Source organism: Musca domestica, unplaced genomic scaffold (genome assembly GCF_030504385.1).
Source record: "Musca domestica strain aabys unplaced genomic scaffold, Musca_domestica.polishedcontigs.V.1.1 33, whole genome shotgun sequence".
Taxonomy (NCBI): Eukaryota; Metazoa; Arthropoda; class Insecta; order Diptera; family Muscidae; genus Musca; species Musca domestica.
The window spans coordinates 1834218-1852365 of NW_026712312.1; the positions used below are offsets into that span (position 1 = coordinate 1834218).

The 18148-nt window shown below is 38.6% G+C and overlaps 1 pseudogene; it reads right to left on the bottom strand.

Annotated features, from left to right (window-relative positions):
- Positions 1-5353: 5353 nt before the first annotated feature.
- Positions 5354-17716, bottom strand: LOC101887839 (carboxylic ester hydrolase-like; annotated as a pseudogene).
- Between the last annotated feature and the right edge of the window lie 432 nt (positions 17717-18148).

Here is an 18148-nt window from a genome sequence, read left to right on the forward strand (position 1 = left end):
TTTGTATTTTGTTCGTTCTATTTATTCAGGTTTGCCTCTGATTGTGCTGTGTTAATCTTAAACGAGAAAAAGGCGAGGGATTTTAGTCATCAATAATACGCTCAGGGTAAAATATCAGTTCATTTTAAAGAAGTGGAAAGATTATCTACGAAACGTTGGGAATTTAATTATTCCCCTTAGCCATTGGCTAGAGAGGGTATATTTCATTTGATACGGCCAAAACGTGCCTCATCGAAATAAGGGTTTTAGACCCTAGGTCTCTTTGGATCAAATCCGTTTCAGGACATTTGGAGTCGATCTAGCGATGTCCGTCCGTTCATCTATCTGTCCGTCTGGCTGGTGCGCATGATAACTCTCGAAGGGAGTATTCGATTTGGTCCAAACTTGGTACATCGTAATATTATTGTCAAACTTAGATCGAGTTCGAAGATGGGTAAAATGGGTCCACTCCTTCTGGTACCTCCCACACAAAATGTCAACATTTTAAAAGAACATAATTTACTGCACAGCAGGAGAAAGGATTTTCCGATTTTGCTCCAACCTTGCAAATCTTAATATTTGAATCAGTGCTAGGTCAGCTTCGAAAATGGACAATATCGGTCCACTCCATCAAGTACCTCCCCCACAAAGGGTCACAATTTTGAATAATTATAACTTTTATAAAATTTGATGTTAGGGTCCGATTGTCTTCAAATTGCACACATTACAATATTTTCATTAACCCAAGGTCTGGTGTGAAGATGGAATATATCAATCCACTCAATCCAGTACCTCTCCCATAAAGGGTCAACATTTAAAAAAAATTAAATCTTAAAGCTCATAAAACAGGAAATTAACATCCGATTCCATTCAGACTTGACACATCTCAATATTTCCATCAGCACCAGATCTGTTATAAAGATGGTAGAGATCGGACCATTCCTTCTGGCACCTCCCCACAAAGGGTCAAAGTTTTGAATAACAAAAACGATTACAAAATCCGAAATAAGAATCTGGTTTTCTTCAAATTTCACACATCACAATATTTTTATTAACCCAAGGTCTGATGTGAAGGTGGAATATATCTGTGCACTCCTTCTGGTACCTCCCCCCCCAAGGGGTCAAAACTGTGAGTATCCATGAAGCTCATAAAACACGAAACTAACATCCGATTCCACTCAGACTTGCCACATCTCAATATTACAATAAGCACAAGATCTGTTATAAAGATGGTAGAAATCGGAGCATTTCTTGCGGTACCTACCCCACATAGGTTTCACGATTGGAATTTTTCACGAGATGGAATTCAAGCGATGATAACCACAAGTGACTATCGTTAGAGCACTCCAGCATTTTGTGTCTCGTACCATCGCTCGTTACCGTGATACTGGTACTGTAGGCCGACGTCAAAAAAGGGGACGGAAGAAAAAACAGCAACATCAGCAGAAATGGTTCGAAAAGTAAAGAAACGATTTGATCGAAACCCGCGTCGTAGTGGCCGAAAAATGGCTCATGAACAAAACATATCGCAATATTCCATTCGGCAAACATTGAAAAATGAGCTCAGGGTAAAGCCATTGAAATTCCAAAAAGTGCAAGAACTTACACCGCAACAGAAAGAAAATAGACTCAAAAGACCTAAAAAGTTGCTTCGCTTGGCCGAAAGTGATGAACTGCCGAATTTGGTTTTCTCCAATGAGAAAACATTTGTTGTCCAGCAGTTTGTAAACTAACAAAATGATCGTGTTTACTTGCCAAAGAGGTCAGCTGAAAATGTGCACTTCGGTTGGCCACCAGAACTCAAGCGCCGGCCATGGTGATAGTGTGGGTCGCCATAACAGTCGATAGTCGCTCTCCGCTCCTATTAATGGACCGTGGCATCAGAATAAATGCCGAATATTATCGCGAAAATATTCTGGAGGGTGTATTAAAGCCTTGGGCATGCAAACATTTTGGCCGCAGACCTTTTACATTTCAAAGGGATACTGCACCATCGCACTTAACACACGCCACCCAAGAATGGTTACAAAATGAGGTTTCTCGCTTCATTTCCAGGGCACAATAAGCACCAAAATCTCCGGATACCAATCCGTTGGACTATTGTGTCTGGAGTATTTTGGAAAGGAAGGTTGGCACTAAAAAGTACCAAATTTTCGATCAATTTTTCGATCCCGGCGCTTCGCCGGGAATGGGCCAAAATACCGCAGAGCAACATTCGGGCAGCGTGTGACGGTTTCATTGGCCGTTTGAAGGCCATAATTCGTGCCAAAGGCGCCCAATTCGAACAAATCTAAACTTATTCTTAAATTTGATGTTATTTCCGACTTTTTTTGCTTTCATTCCATAAAATTAAAAAAATATGATGCTTGACTTTGTTGCAGTTTTTTTATCTCACCCTAAAGGTTCGATTGCCTTCGAATTTTGCATAAACCAACATTTTTATCTGTATTAAATGAAGTATGAAAATGGAATACCTCGTTCCACCATATCTGTTACTGCACGCATATTTCCAGATTTTCCAAAAATTTACGCATATCTCATATAAAGTATAGGAAGTAGTCGATATAGTCCAAATCTGCCACGTTTTATTTATATCAGTCTTAGGTCAGATACGAATTGCTCAATATTGGCCAACTGCTTTGGAACACCCCCCCCCCCATAAAGGGTCAACAGTGTGAATAATCATAACTCAAGCTGGGGGTATATATCTGTCGACTGATACTATTTTAATTATTTTAAGAAAAATTAATAAAATGACGTCTATTCCAAGAGAATTGCTCTTAGTAAGTTGTCCACATTTGACACATCGATTTAAACCCCTCATGAACTTCATTGAATTTCTTATCAGTCATTAGAATTTCCCTCAGGTGCCTGTTACAATTTCCAAATCTCACAATTGTCAGAGAATTTCTTGCTAATAATAATCTTGTTATTGATTCGTCGAAATATCTTGGGAAAATCCAATTTACCTCTCTGCTAAATATGAAAAGAACCTAACACATTATTTAGCTGTAAACAATAGATCGAATTTCATTTAATATTGGCTATTAATTGATTATGACTTTTATTTGCAATTGAACTTGGTTAGTTGAGATATAAATTTATTTATGTATGTGGTTAGTTTATTGATTATAATTAATTTGCGATTTGTTTAAATCAGAATTCAACACTGCTCAATGGTTTCAAATGTAAATTCTTTGGCCGAAATTATATTTAAGTCATTTTTGTATTAAAAATTATTATTATTATTATTATTAAAAATGTCAATCTGGAAGCAATGTATGAGTTCTTAAATAGATTTTTTCTCTAAGGAAATCATTTTTCGAATCGAGATTTTCCATGAAGTCAAAAGAAGTAAACTGCTGCCAATTCGTTTCAAAAATACGAATATTTTTAACATTTTTTTCGGCAATTTCCGGTAGAGATTCGCTGGCCCCTCACGAAACATAGTACAATATTTTATTAAAATCTGTTTTGAATAGTGATAACTTTAGTTTTCCACCCCTTTTGCACGAAATATTTCCAATTTTTTTTTGCATGTTTCTCAAAAAGAGCAAAAATCGCAAACAGGAATAATTTGTTTTCCGAATCTAAATACATTAATAAGATTTTGAGTTTTTCTCAATGTTTGGCACTGGTTCATAAAATTTTGTAGATTTAAGAGAAACCATACAAGTTAAAAAGCAGTAAGTTCGGCCGGGTCGAACTTTGAATACCCTCCAAATTGGAAATGTTCAAAAAATAAGACCCTTAAAAATGTTTGTTTAAATTTTTTTGAAACACTGAATATAGTCGTTATATTGGGATGTATACGACGTGGACCTACATAGGCATTGTTCTGTTAAGCATAGACAATTTTCTGTCACAGACTGTAGCATACATTACGAACTTCAAATACGACATCTCACACAATTTCGGTGGGAATTGTACCTAAAATCGTCTAAATACCGAATATAGGGAGCTACTGATATGTGGGGCCTATACGAAGACCTGGACCTGCATAGACAATTTTCTCTCTTAAGCTGTAGTATCCATTAAGAACTTCAAATACCAAATTTTAAACAATTCCTGTAAATAATGTCGCTAAAATGATCAAAATACCGAATATCGGGAGGTAAGTTTATGTGGGGGCTGTATGAAGACGTGAACCTGCACAGACAATTTTCTGTCATATGCTGTAGTATCTGTTACGAACTAAAAATACCTAAATTGAAGCAATTCAGGTGAATAATGACGCTAAAATCACCAGAATACCGAATATTGGGAGGTACCGTTATATGGGGGATATACGAAGACGTGGCCGTGCACAGACAATTTTCCGTCTTAGGCTGTAGCATCCATTACAAACATCTTATACCAAAAATCATTAGTCCTTTACTGTCTATTTTCTTTCTGTTGCGGTGTAAGTTCTTGCACTTGTTGGCCGTGGCCGAAAAATGGCTCGTGAGCTGAACATATCGAAATATTCCATTCAGCAAATATTGGAAAATGAGCTCGGGGTTAAGTTATTGAACTTCCAAAAAGTTCAAGAACTTACACCGCAACGGAAAGAAAATAGAATCAAAAGAGCTTAAGAGTTGCTTCGCTTGGCCGAAAGTGGTGAACTGCCGAATTTGGTTTTCTCCGATGAGAAAACCTTCGTTGCCGAAGAGGTTAGCTGAAAATGTGCACCTTCGGTTGGCCACCAGAACTCAAGCGCCTGCCATGGTGATGGTGTGTACTGCCATAACAACCGATGGTCGCTCTCCGCTCGTATTAATCGACCGTGGCATCAGAATAAATGGCGAATATTATCGCGAAAATATTCTGGAGGGTGTTTTAAAGCACGCAAACATTTTGGCGGCAGACCTTGGACATTCCAACAGGACTCAGCACCATCGCTCTCAGCACGCGCCATCCAAAAATGGTTACAAAATGAGGTGCCTCGCTTCATTTCCAACGCACAATGGGCACCAAAATCTCCGGATACCAATCCATTGGACTATTGTGTCTGGAGTATTTTGGAAAGCAAGGTTTGCACTAAAAAATACCAAAGTGTCGATTACCTCAAACAAGTGCTTCACCGGGAATGGGCCAAAATATCGCAGAGCAACATTCAGACAGCGTGTGACGGTTTCATTAGCCATTTGAAGGCAATATTTCGAGCCAAAGGTGACCATTTCGAACAAATCTAAACTTATTCTAAAATTTGATGCTATTTCCGACATTTTTCGCTTTCATTCAATAAAATTTGACTTTGTTGCAGTTTTTTCATCTCACCATGTATAACGGCACCTCCCTTTTTTCGGTATTTTGATATTGATATTTTGATATTTCACTACGTTTTATTAAATTCCAACAATTTTTTAATTATTCATAAAAATTTTACAACAAAAAAATGGAATTACAATCACTTCATCAGCATATCCTCTACGGGAAATAGACGATCCCAGAGTTCCATACGTTCCGGATAAATGCCATTCGATTTAATCTTTAAATCGTTGCCAATCTCCAAATATTGTTTTTTACTCAGATCATACGTGGGCCAGTGGATGTTCTTCAAATATTGATCGGTTTGACTGTTAGGATCTCTAAAATTAAAATCCAAGATTTTTATTTTTTTTTATTGGCTTTGAAAAAAAAACACGTACCCCTTCTGGGCAAATTCTTGCCATATTCTCGTAAGACGTTCTATGGTGTTATTTTCCGGATCAGCTGGTGAAAACATGGGCGTGGCCAGGGGTACATAGAATAAATACCAAAGTTCATCGTGATGCATGGCACCTACGGAGTAAAAAAAAGGATGAAATATATCAAGAAATATATTTATGAGATTGAATATTGATCTCAGCAATTTCGAGAATAAGTTGTATGAAATATACAAGTCTAGGGGTTCTGGCTTTGGACACAATAGCAGTTAACACATTTTTTCCATACATGAGAGAAAAATAATGAAAGAAATGTGAATTTCGCTCTGAGAGAGCTACTTTGTCCACAAAGTACAGGGAACGGAAAACTACGCACTTTTTAGTTATTATTTCGAATCATTCATGTAATTCGTAACATTTCTTTTGTAATTCCAATTTTTCGAATTCGAATTATTCCATAATTATTCCATTAGAAATTCGAATAAAAATTACTTGAAGAATGGATCGAATCATTCATGTAATTCGTAATATTTCATTTGTAATTCGAGATTTCCATTTGTAATATGGAATTTACCATTTGTAATTCCATTTATTCCAATTCTAATTCGAATTATTTCATAATTATTTCATTTGAATAAAAAAAAATACTAGAAAAATGGATGCAATTTTTGTGGGTTTCACTTAAAGTTCTCTAAAAGTTTTCCTAAGTTTTTAGGTAAAAACGAGCGCATTCTTAGTAAAAATTTGCAAAAATGGTAAAATTTGAATATTCCTATACATTCTGCAATGGAGCATTGATAATTAAGGATTTATGATTCTGTCAAAACTTAAACAAATCGTCCAATTTATTCTCTTATGGCCCTTCGGTACTCCCTAGCCGGAAATAGCATCAAATTTTAGAATAAGTTTAGATTTATTCGAATTGGTCACCTTTGGCACGAATTATGGCCTTCAAACGGCCAATGAAACCGTGTCACGCTGCCCGAATGTTGCTCTGCGGTATTTTGGCCCATTCCCGGCGAACGCTTGCTTGAGATAATCGACACTTTGGTATTTTTTAGTGCCAATCTTGCTTTCCAAAATACTCCAGACACAATAGTCCAATGGATTGGTATCCGGAGATTTTGGTGGCCACTGTGCGCTGGAAATGAAGCGGGGAACCTCATTGTGTAACCATTCTTGGGTGGCGCGTGCTGAGTGCGATGCTACTGAGTCCTGTTGAAATGTCCAAGGTTTGCGGCCAAAATGTTTGCGTGCCCAAGGCTTTAATACACCCTCCATAATATTATCGCGATAATATTCGGCATTTATTTTGATGTCACGGTAGACTAATACGAGCGGAGAGCGACCATCGGCACTTCATTACTTTCGGCCAAACGAAGCCACTCTTTAGCTCTTTTGAGTTTATTTTCTTTCTGTTGCGGTTAAGTTTTTGCACCTTTTCGAATTCCAATGGCTTTACTCCGAGCTCATTTTTCAATATTTGCCGAATGGAATATTGGCTATGTTCAGCTCACGAGCCATTTTTCGGCCACTGCTACACGGGTTTCGATCAAGTCGCTTCTTTACTTTTTGAACCATTCCTGCTATCACGCTAGAATTCCATCACGAATAACTTTTTTTTCTGGAAAATTCGCACCAAAATCCTTTTGTACGCTTGTAAACAATATAATAAGCTGTCACTGGAATCATTTTAACAGCTGTCGGACGAGTGGCTTAGAAATTACAGCAGTCTGAAGTTAGTTACAGTTTTTTCATCTCGCCCTTTAAAACTAGGAAACTATCCCCTTTACATTCATTTAATTTCGATAAAAAAACTCACCATAAGTACGATTTGTATCAGGATCTCTAAAATGACTATAACGCCCCGTGTAACGAAAAAGATAACTATAGACCGGAACATGTTTCGAAATCATTTGCACAAAACGATGATATTCGAAGCACATCAAATCGGTAAACATTCGGCCAAACGATGGCATCGATTGTGGAAATTCCAAAGTCTTATTCTTCAAATAATACGAACGCATTGCTTGGCTGATGGTATGGGATTTTGGAGTATCGCGCTCATAGAAAAAATAAATGGGAAGATATTTTTCAAAATCCAGATTGAAACGTTGACGTTGGGTGGCATTGTGTAGGGTATCTATTAAAATGTTAGATAAAAAATTAATAACAAATTGCAAAATTAATTGGGCGCCACTTTTACAATATGCCGAGTAATAGAATTCATATTCGGTGACACCAGCTATTAGAGGTACCCGATTGATGTTACCATCCAACATGGTTTTATAGGGGTCTTCTAGCAGAAACCTTTCTTGCCCGGCATTTGGTTCCACCACCGGCATCCAGTTGAGGCCGGGAACCCATTCCAATTCGAACATTTTCTCCAGAGTATCCACAAAGCTTAGCATGGGTTTCTATAATCAAAAAAAGGATATAGAAAAAAAATTGAGACGATCTTTAGGAGATCTTCTCTACCTTCTAAACATCTCTTCCGAATATAAGAACTTTCCGAAATTTTAAATAATAAAAAGAAATCCAGGTGGTCTTTCATACAAAGAAGACCTTTTTAAAGTTTCTACCTTCTAAACATCTCTTCCGAATATAAGACCTTTCCGAAATCTTAAATAAGAAGAAGAAATTCAGGTGGTCTTTCATACAAAGAAGACCTTTTTAAAGTCTTCTTAAAAATACACTATAGCAAAGGACACCTCTGTAAGCAGAAGAACTCCTAGAGGTTGCCCACTGAAATTGAAAAGAAACACCTTTGAGAGGTTCTCTATAAATATATGACATTTTAGAGGTGTTCTATAAATGGAAGAGCTTTAGAGATCTACTCAAAATTTTAAACTTTCTCAGCCACTTCTATAAATTGGAGATCTTCTTAAGGTCTTCTGGAACGTAAGGTGTTTTTGATGTCTTTTATAAACAAAAGTCCTTCTAGTAGTCCTTGTAAAGATCTTCCATGTATAGAAGAGCTCTTAGAGGTCTTATATGAATAAAAGATTTTCTACACGAACTTCTCGAGGACTTCAATAAAAAAGCCGTCATTAGACTTCTTTATACAGATTACCTTTTAAAGAATTTTAAAAAATAAGAAGCCCAAGAGATTTTTACAAATGGAAGACCTGTTTCGAGCCTTCTATAGATGAGAGATCATCTTGAAGCCTTCTATGGAAGGAAGGCCTTCAGAGGTCTTCTTTCAATGCAAAAACTAGAGGCCTTAATAAAGATAATACCTTCTCCATTTCGATCATTAAAGATAAGTCTTTTTTTCAAGACATGGAAGACTGTTTCCGACTGGTTTCCGATATATAGAAGACTTTTTTCTATAAATAGAAGACATTCTGGAGATCTAGTTAGAATTAATTACTTTCCCAAGATCTTTTAAAAATGGAAAGCCTCAATCACTTCTTCAAGAGATTTTTTACAAATGGAAGACCTGTTGGAGTTCTATAGATGAGAGATCATCTTGAGGCATCTTATGTAAGACAGGCTTTCAGAAGTCTTCATTCATTGTAAGACCTTCTCGAGGTCTTCAATGAAGAAAATACCTTGAAGATTCGCTCATTAAAGAGAAAAACTTCTGGTGATTTTATCAAGGTCGTCTATCCATGGAAGACTGTCTCGAGGTATTCTATAAGCTTTCCGATGTACAGAAAAAATGTTTCTGAAGATCTACTCCAAATTAATGACTTCCCCAAAATGTTTTAAAAATGGAAGGCCTCAAGTCCTTCTTGAAATTAAGACTCTTCTCAAGGCTTTCTATAAACCGAACACACTCTCAGAGGCTTCTATAAATAAAAATTAGAGGTCTTCTATAAATATACGAGGATCATCTTGAGGTCTCCTATGTAAGGAAGGTCATTAAAGGTCTTTGTCCAATGCAAGACCTTCTCGAGTTTTTTTTTTTTTTTTCAATACAAGGCCTTCTTCAATGAAGAAAATGCCTTCTCGATTTCCTCATTAAAGAGAAGAACTTCCAGTGATTTTATGAAGCGCATCTATCCATGGAAGACTGTCTCGAGGTCTTCTACAAGCTACAGGTGTTTGAGAGAAATTCTAGAGGTATCCGACATACAGCAGACCTTTTTCTGCGAATGAAAGACCTTCTGGAAATCTACTCCAAAATAATGACTTTTTCAAGATATTTAAACATGGAAAATCTCAAGTCCTACTTAATATGGAGGGTCTTCTCAGGGTCTTCTATAAATCGGATACACTCTTAAAGTCTTCTATTATTATAAGATCTTTTATAAGTCACCTGTAAATAGAGGTTTTCTATAAATAAAAGAGTCTCAAGGGGATTTATGTTTAGAGTAAGTCTCGGAAAAGACTTCCATTTATAGTCCTTTGAAGGTCCTCCGTTTAGAATAAATCTCTAAAAGTTTTTCTGATTATTGAAAACCTCTGTAAGACCTGATTTTTATATTTAGACAGATGAACTCTTCCTCTCAGGGTACATCTGCAGAAGGGGTTCTATTTATATATGACCTCTAGAGGCTCTAATATTTGATATCTGGGTGGTCCTTTATTATGGAAGGACTCTGGAGGCTATACTATTTAAGGAAGACCTACAAACGATTTCTTCAAGTTATTCTATTTATAGAAACGACCTCGAATTTCCTCTATTTTATAGAAAACCTCTAAAGGACGGACTTTATATTTAAATTGAGTATCTTTCGGCACCCTTTAAATATAGACGGCCTGAGGCCCTTCTACACAAAAACAAAACATAAACATTACTTACCCCTCTCATACACCTCACCATTTCCTTTACAGGTTTCACGGGACATTCCAATAGCCTGGCCTGGCGCTCGGCCAACTCCATTTGATTTGTGCGATAACGAAATTGAGCCAATGGTGAGGCACTTTGCATTATGGCACGATGGAATAAACCCCTCGACATGGGCGATAACATGTGTAGGCCCACACTAATACTGCCGGCACTATAACCCCACAAGGTCACCGAATTTGGATTGCCACCAAATGTCTCAATATTTGACTGGATCCAACGTAAAGCCATAACTTGGTCCTTCAAACCCATATTGCCGGGAGCATCCGATGTACCAGTGGCCATAAAGCCCAATGAAGCTAGACGATAATTTACCGTTACCAAAACCACATCACGATCCATGAGATATTGGGGCCCTGCATAGGCACTTATGGCCGAGAAGGCACTGAAACCGCCCGGATGTAAATACATAATAACCGGTTTTAATTGATTTACACCATTCACTTGGCGGCTATAGACATTTAGACGCAAACAATCTTCCGATAGCCATGTCCGATTCACCGTTACCTGAGGACAAATTGGTCCATCTTGGGTGGCATCGAAAAGTTGGGGTTTCCAGGGTTTAACTGGTTGGGGATTTTTGAAACGCAACTCCCCAACCGGGGCTTCGGCATAACGTATGCCACGAAATGACCAAAACTTTTGGCCCAAACGCGACTGCATTTGCAAACCTTTGATAGCGCCCAGTGACGTTTGGACGGTTATTAACTCGGAGGCTGTTATACATATCGAAATGGTGAGTGGTGCAAATATTTTGAAAATAATTCCGATTATTAACATTTTTTCTTTTCAATTCTAGTTTTGTGGTCTTGACTATTCTCAACTTGTTTTACTTCTGTCGGGTGTTGGACAAAGAAACCAGTCATTTATACCCTTCAAAACTAAGGTGAGGAATATATAAATAGCCATAATTAGACTCGAAGTAAATTGTGTGTAGAAACTGCGCATTGACTGCATTTGTGATTTTTGAAAGCCTTGCAACTACAGATAAATTGAAGTAGAGGTTTTATGCCTCGGAAAAATCGGAAATATTATTTTTTTCCTTACAGACGGAAAACTTATATATTTTTTTTAAAAAGAGTCTTCTTGGAGAGCTTTGGAAGTTCCTCTGTCCAAAGTTGTCTACTGCTTTGTCTTCTGACAAAAAAGGCGTTGAAAAGGCATTTGGCTCTAGGTCCTCTATGTTGAGCAGGCTTTTCTACACATATGACCTTTTTGAAGTATTCTCTACGTAGAGCTCAGGAGTTGAAGTTCTTATCTTCACAGAAGACCATCTGGATGTCTCTCTACGTAGAAGGCATGTTCGACGTCTTCTCTACATAGAAGACCTTCTGGAAATCTCCTCTTCATGGAAAACCTTCTGGAAGTCTTATCTATATAGAAGATGTTTTTGACGACTTCTCTACATAGAAGGTCTTCTGAAGGTATTCCCTATATAGGTGAACTTTTGAATGCCTTCTCGAGGTCTGTATAGAAGATCTTTTAGAGGTCCTATATGAATAGAAGATCTTAAACACGATCTTCTCGAGGACTTCAATAAAAAAAAAAAAAACCTTCATTAGACTTCTTTATACATATTACCTTCTAGAGAACTTTAAAAAATAAGAAGCCCAAGAGATTTGTTTACAAATGGAAAACCTGTTACAGACCTTCTATAGATGAGAGATCATCTTGAGGCCTTCTATGAAAGGAAGACCTTTAGAGGTCTTATTTCAATGCAAGACTTTCTCGAGACCTTAATAAAGATAAGATCTTCTCCATTCCGATCATTAAAGAGAAGTGATTTTTTTGAAGATATGGAAGGCTGTCTCGCGGTCTTCTATAAGCTAGAGGTTAGAGAGACTCAAGTGGTTTCCGATATTCAGAAGACTTTTTTTCCTATGAATAATAGACATTCTGGAGATCTACTAAGAATTAATGACTTTCCCAAGATCTTTTAAAAATGGAAGACCTCAATTCCTTCTTCAAGAGATTTTTACAAATGGAGGACCTGTTGAAGAGCTTCTATAGATGAGAGCTCATCTTGAGGCGTCAATGAAGAAAATACCTTGCCGATTCGTTCATTAAAGAGAATAACTTCTGGTGATTTTATCAAGGTCATCTATCTATGGAAGACTGTCTCGAGGTATTTATCGTATATTTATAGTTCTTCTCTACACATATCTCTCTACGTAGAAGGCATGTTCGATGTCTTCTCTGTATGGTCTGGAAATCTCCTCTTCATGGAAAACCTTCTGGAAGTCTTCTCTATATAGAATATGTTTTTGAAGACTTCTCTACATAGAAGGCCTTCTGGAGGTATTCCCTATATGGGGGAACTTTTAAATGCTTTCTCGAGGTCTTCTCTACACAAAATAGCTTCATGATATCTTCCTTCCTCAAAAGGCCTAAGTAGAAGTCCTGTTCGACATCTTCTCTACACAGAAAAACTTCTAGAAATCTCCACTTAATGGAAAACCTTCTTCAAGTCTTCTCTATGTAGAAGCGGTTTTTGACGATAGGAGAATTTTTGAAGGCACAGAGAATACCTTCTTGATATCTTACCTCCCCAGAAGGCCTTCTCGAGGTCGTCTACATAGAAGACCTTCTTGACATCTACTCTTCATAAAATACATTTTCGACGACTTTTCCAAATAGAAGACCTTCTGAAGGTCTACATAGAAGGCCCTCTACATAAATAAATTTTCATCGCCTTCCCCGCACAAAAGCCCCTCTTGGGACTTCTCTCCATAGAAGTCCTTCGAGGGATGTTTTATGCATAGAACACATCCAAAAGGTATTCTATTCAAAAAATACTTCTATATTGTCTTTTATTAGAGAAAATCTCGTTGATGTAGAGAGTTCTGCCAGAATGCCATCTGCATACAGAACACTTTCAGAGGGTTTTTATATATAGAATATCTCCAAAAGATAATTCATCCTCAGTAGAACATTAGCATGCCTTGAAAAAATGAGATGGGAACTGATTTCCAACCTCAGAGAATTTTTTAGATTGAAAGCACATTTCATACTCACCATAAGTCTGATTAGTTTCCGGATTTCTAAAGGTGCTATAACGCCCCTTGTACGTAAAGAGGTAGCTATAGACGGGAATATATTTCGAGAACATATTCAAGAAACGATGATTTTCAAAACCCACAACATCAGCATACAATTCTCCCATCCGATCCAGGGACTGAGGAAATTCCAAGCTTGTATTTTGAAAATAAAACGAACGAATCTCTTCACTTATGCGCTGGGAATTGGGTGTCTCACGTTCGTAGAAGAAATAAATGGGAGCATATTTCGAAAAGTCTTCGTTAAAACGGCGACGTTCCGTTTCATTGCGCAGACTGTCTGTGGAAAAATTGGGATCTGTTAGATTATATTTTTTTTTTTGTTTTTTGAAGATGTATTTTACCATAGGCTCCATAATAGAATTCATATTCTGTTATCCCTGTGATAAGAGGCACCCTGTGTATATGGCCATTTAACATGGCTTTGAAGGGATCTTCTGTAAGGAATTTCTCCTGACAACCACTTTTCTCCACAACAGGCATCCAATTTAGGCCAGGATTCAGTTCGAACTCGAACATGCCAAGGGCAGTGTCCACAAAGTCCAGCATGGGTTTCTGGTTATAAAAAGTTGGTTTTTATTTTGTGACTGTAAAAATCCATCCAATCCGCAGGCGGACTTCAATACAGCTGACCTTAGCGATATAGTTAATCGACTGGAGAGGAAGAGTACGTTCTCTACACTCTTTCCTCAACAGCTGCCCAAACCTTGATCTGTATCCAACACTAGGGCCGTCCAGACATAACTAACAACGATGATCACTTATCGCATTTTTCCTGAGAACGCCGGGGCCTTTAAAAGAATAAGGATTCCCTGTTATAGACGAAAAATACAGGAGGGACTAAAGGAGCACATCCTTCCCGTGGACAGAAATATTACATGTGTAAATGACCTACGATCCATATTTGGTTCGGCCATCAAAAAAAACGTACCAACCCGGAAAGTCAGGAGTCGTTTTCTTGGAGATCTTCCACCCCAAAATTCTGATATTTATCGCCGAACTGAAAAGGCTACGGACAATCCTTAAACGCACAACATATCCTGATCGCTATCCAATTCTAAAGGCCGCCATAAGGAACCTATGCATAACAATCAAACAATTCATTATTTTTCACGAAAAATATCGCTCCTTGGAAAACGTATGGACAGGCCAAAAGAGCCACTGGCCAAGCATTTCGGCAGCCAATGAAAGGAATCTTAAACAATGATGGTAGGTTTACCTCGGATAACATACAAAAAGCTAAGATCTTGATAGGCCATACACAGGGCTGATGACTTGTCCGAGAAAATAATAGACAATTCCTTCCGCGATCTGGTCAACAAAGCAGTGGATCAACTATAGCAAGAAGTGAACCGAAGAAGTCTTGTGGCATCTCTGAGATTACTGTAGAAAAGGCAATTGCCTCAACATCGTTTATTTCCCAATAGCCTGGAAGGCGGAACTAGTGATACCAATTCCTAAGCCCGGAGCATATGCAACCTGTAGGGGAAGCTATAAACCGATGTCCATGTTATCGCTCTTTGGGAAGCTGCTTGAACACTTCCCACTGAGCCGAATCAACCAAAACACTATAAAAACCATGCCCTAGCAGTCTTTGCAAGATTCGTCGTTTCAAGGCCAAAATGGTCTAGACCTCACCAGAGCCTTGATACGGTATGACAACTTGGCATTTTATACAAAATTCAATCGTTTGGATTCAATGGACAAATCTGTCAAATGGTACCAAACTTCCGCTAGGATAGAGTCTTTCGGCTTAGAGTTGATGACAAACTATCGGAGCAACTACGGGCAATAGGATAAAGGAGGATTACTGCTAATGTATGACGATGGCATTTTATTGGTGATACGATGTCGTTACGAAAGCTTAGTGGAAAGAAGATTGAATCGGACACTGTTGATTTCGGCAACGAACTCAAAGCCGATGGGTCTTCCATCAATCCACATCGCTAGGAGGAACATGGTTTTCTTGATCCAGATATGGTCGGATCCACAATAGCAAGAAGGGCACTGAAGAAGTCTTGTGGCATCGATAAAGTCCCTTACATTGTTGTAAAGAATGCTGACGAGGCCATCATCCCTTTCTTCATAATATAAGCATTGGCTATTTCCCAATTACCTGGAAGGAGGCACTAGCGGTACCAATTCCTAAGCCCTGGGCAGATGTAAAACTTAAGCCTTAAGCTTAGGCCATTTGAAAAGCTGCTTGAACACTTCCTACTGCACCGAATCAAACGGTTCATCGAAGAGAGAAGGATATTAAATGACTGCCAGAGCAAAAATGCCCTACAACCCATGCCCTAGCTACCTGTACACAACATATATCACAGAAGGATTCAAGACCATAATGGTACAATTGCAATTTGGACCTCACCAAAGCCTTTGATACAACAAAAGCCTTTGATGCCAATCATGGCATTTTCTACAAATTTCAATCGTTTGAATTCGATTTCTCCTGGATGGAGTCTTTGGGGTTAGAGTTGATAATAAACTGTCTAGGCAACGACTGGTAAAAGCTAGGGTTCCTCAGGGATCACTGCTGAGACCGGTCTTTTACAACATATTTGTTAGCGACATCCCTAAACCGCCTTAAGAAGGATTACTGCTAATGTACGCCGATGATATTTTATCGATACTACGATGCCGTTTCGGAAGCACAGTGGAAAGGATTCTCCCAACGACTACTTAAAAATGGTCAATTGGCCTCAACGTTGGAAAGTGCATATCTGTGGTTTACAAAGACAAACCACAATCTACAGCAAAGAGCAAGATGCGTACCTACAATCGAGGTTGGTGACGAACTAATTAGCACTTCTGATAGCATGAAATATCTTGGAATCACCCTGCACAACATATTATACTTCTGCCGTCACGTGATCTGTGTCCTGTCAATAATCAAAAATATGGCTATTCCGGATGCAAGGAGAAAAGGCAAAGGATATGGAATGAGGAATGAGGCCGACGATGACCACCAAACAGCAACATCTATCATGTTCTGGATGTTAAACTGCTTATCTATCTTCGTCGAAAATTGAGAAAATAAGGATAAGGAAGGGATTTTGGCGCCGTGTTTAGGAATGAGGCCAATGGAATTTACTGGTGACTGCTCAGCAGGATCATCTATAACGTAACTGCTTATCTACAAGCAAGTAATCCGGTTCATAATAACCTACTCCTTTGCCACTTGAGCTGATGGATCTCCAGCTCAAAGCAAAGAAGGATCTTGGCATCGTGTCTAAGAATAAGGCCAATAATTGATGACAGCGGAATTTACAGGCGACTGTCCAACAGAAGCATTTATAATTCTATAGAATTCAGCCGGATCGACGTTTTCATTATAAGAAATGCGCTTAAATAGGATGGTGGAACAATTCCTGGAATACAAGAGAAATTCCACAACGTAGAGCTGCCAGTAAAACTACGCGACGAAGGAGTGTCCTACGGTCATGATCGCTTAACTGAAATATTTTCCCAAAACAAAAAATGATGTTAAACTCACCTCTTTCAAACACCTCAACATATCCTGCTTGGGTTGCACAGAACACTTCAACAATTTCGCCTGTCTTTCTGCCAAATCTGTCTGATTGCTGCTGCATGGGGGACATCATGTGCAGGCCAACACTCATTGCTCCCGCACTATAGCCCCACAATGTAACCGAACTTGGATCTCCACCAAATCTCCTCACATATTGTTGTACCCAACGCAGAGCCATAACTTGATCTTTGAGACCCATATTTCCTGGGGCCTGTTCATTACCCAGCGCCAAGAAACCCAATGAACCCAGACGATAATTTAGGGTTACCAAAACAATATCACGATCGAGAAAATTTTGGCCACCTGCATCCAGACTTATGCCAGAGAATAAATAAAATCCGCCAGGATGTAAATACACAATAACCGGTCGCAAATGTTCCGATGAGTTCAGGGATCTGGTATAAACATTTAGACGTAGACAATCTTCGGAGAGCATTGCTCTTCGTGTTTCGGTTATTTGTGGACACATTGGCCCATCTTCGGTGGCATCAAAGATTTGTGGCTTCCATGCCCTCACTGGCTGGGGATTTTGAAAACGCAACTCGCCCACGGGAGGTTCAGCATAACGTATGCCACGAAATGACCAAAACTTGTTGCCCAAACGAGTTTCCATTTCCACGCCCTTGATGGCGCCCAATGTGGTCTCCATGATAATTGTTTTGTCTGCAGCATGGCAGGCCAATGCCACTATCAACACGCCGTAAAAACTTGCTTTAAAATACCCAATCCCCATTACGTTTCTTATCTCTCCGTTTGGGTCTTGTGGAAAAAATCCCCGCTCGATTTTAATTGTTATTCGAATTGAATCGTTGTGGAAGTCGTGCATTATGTGATGGCTTATTTATACGCTCAGAAGTGATGCGATTGCTTTCGTTTTCTCAGAAATGCATTGCGTTTGGCTTAAAGCTTTGCTACACTCATGGAAAAATGTAAGTTAAAAGTAGATTTTTTAAATTCTGAAAATCGAGAGGAAATTTAGGGAATCATGAAGTATCGCATTTTTAATACTTTTGATATCCAAAGATGCCACCGAATGCGCTCAAGGTGGTAAGAGGTGCGCTAAATATTTTAACCCACAATTTGTCGAGCACTGTGAGAGCGATAGAGCGAAGCGAAGATTACTACGTCGTAACGGATCTCTTCCCGCCGAGGAGGTAAC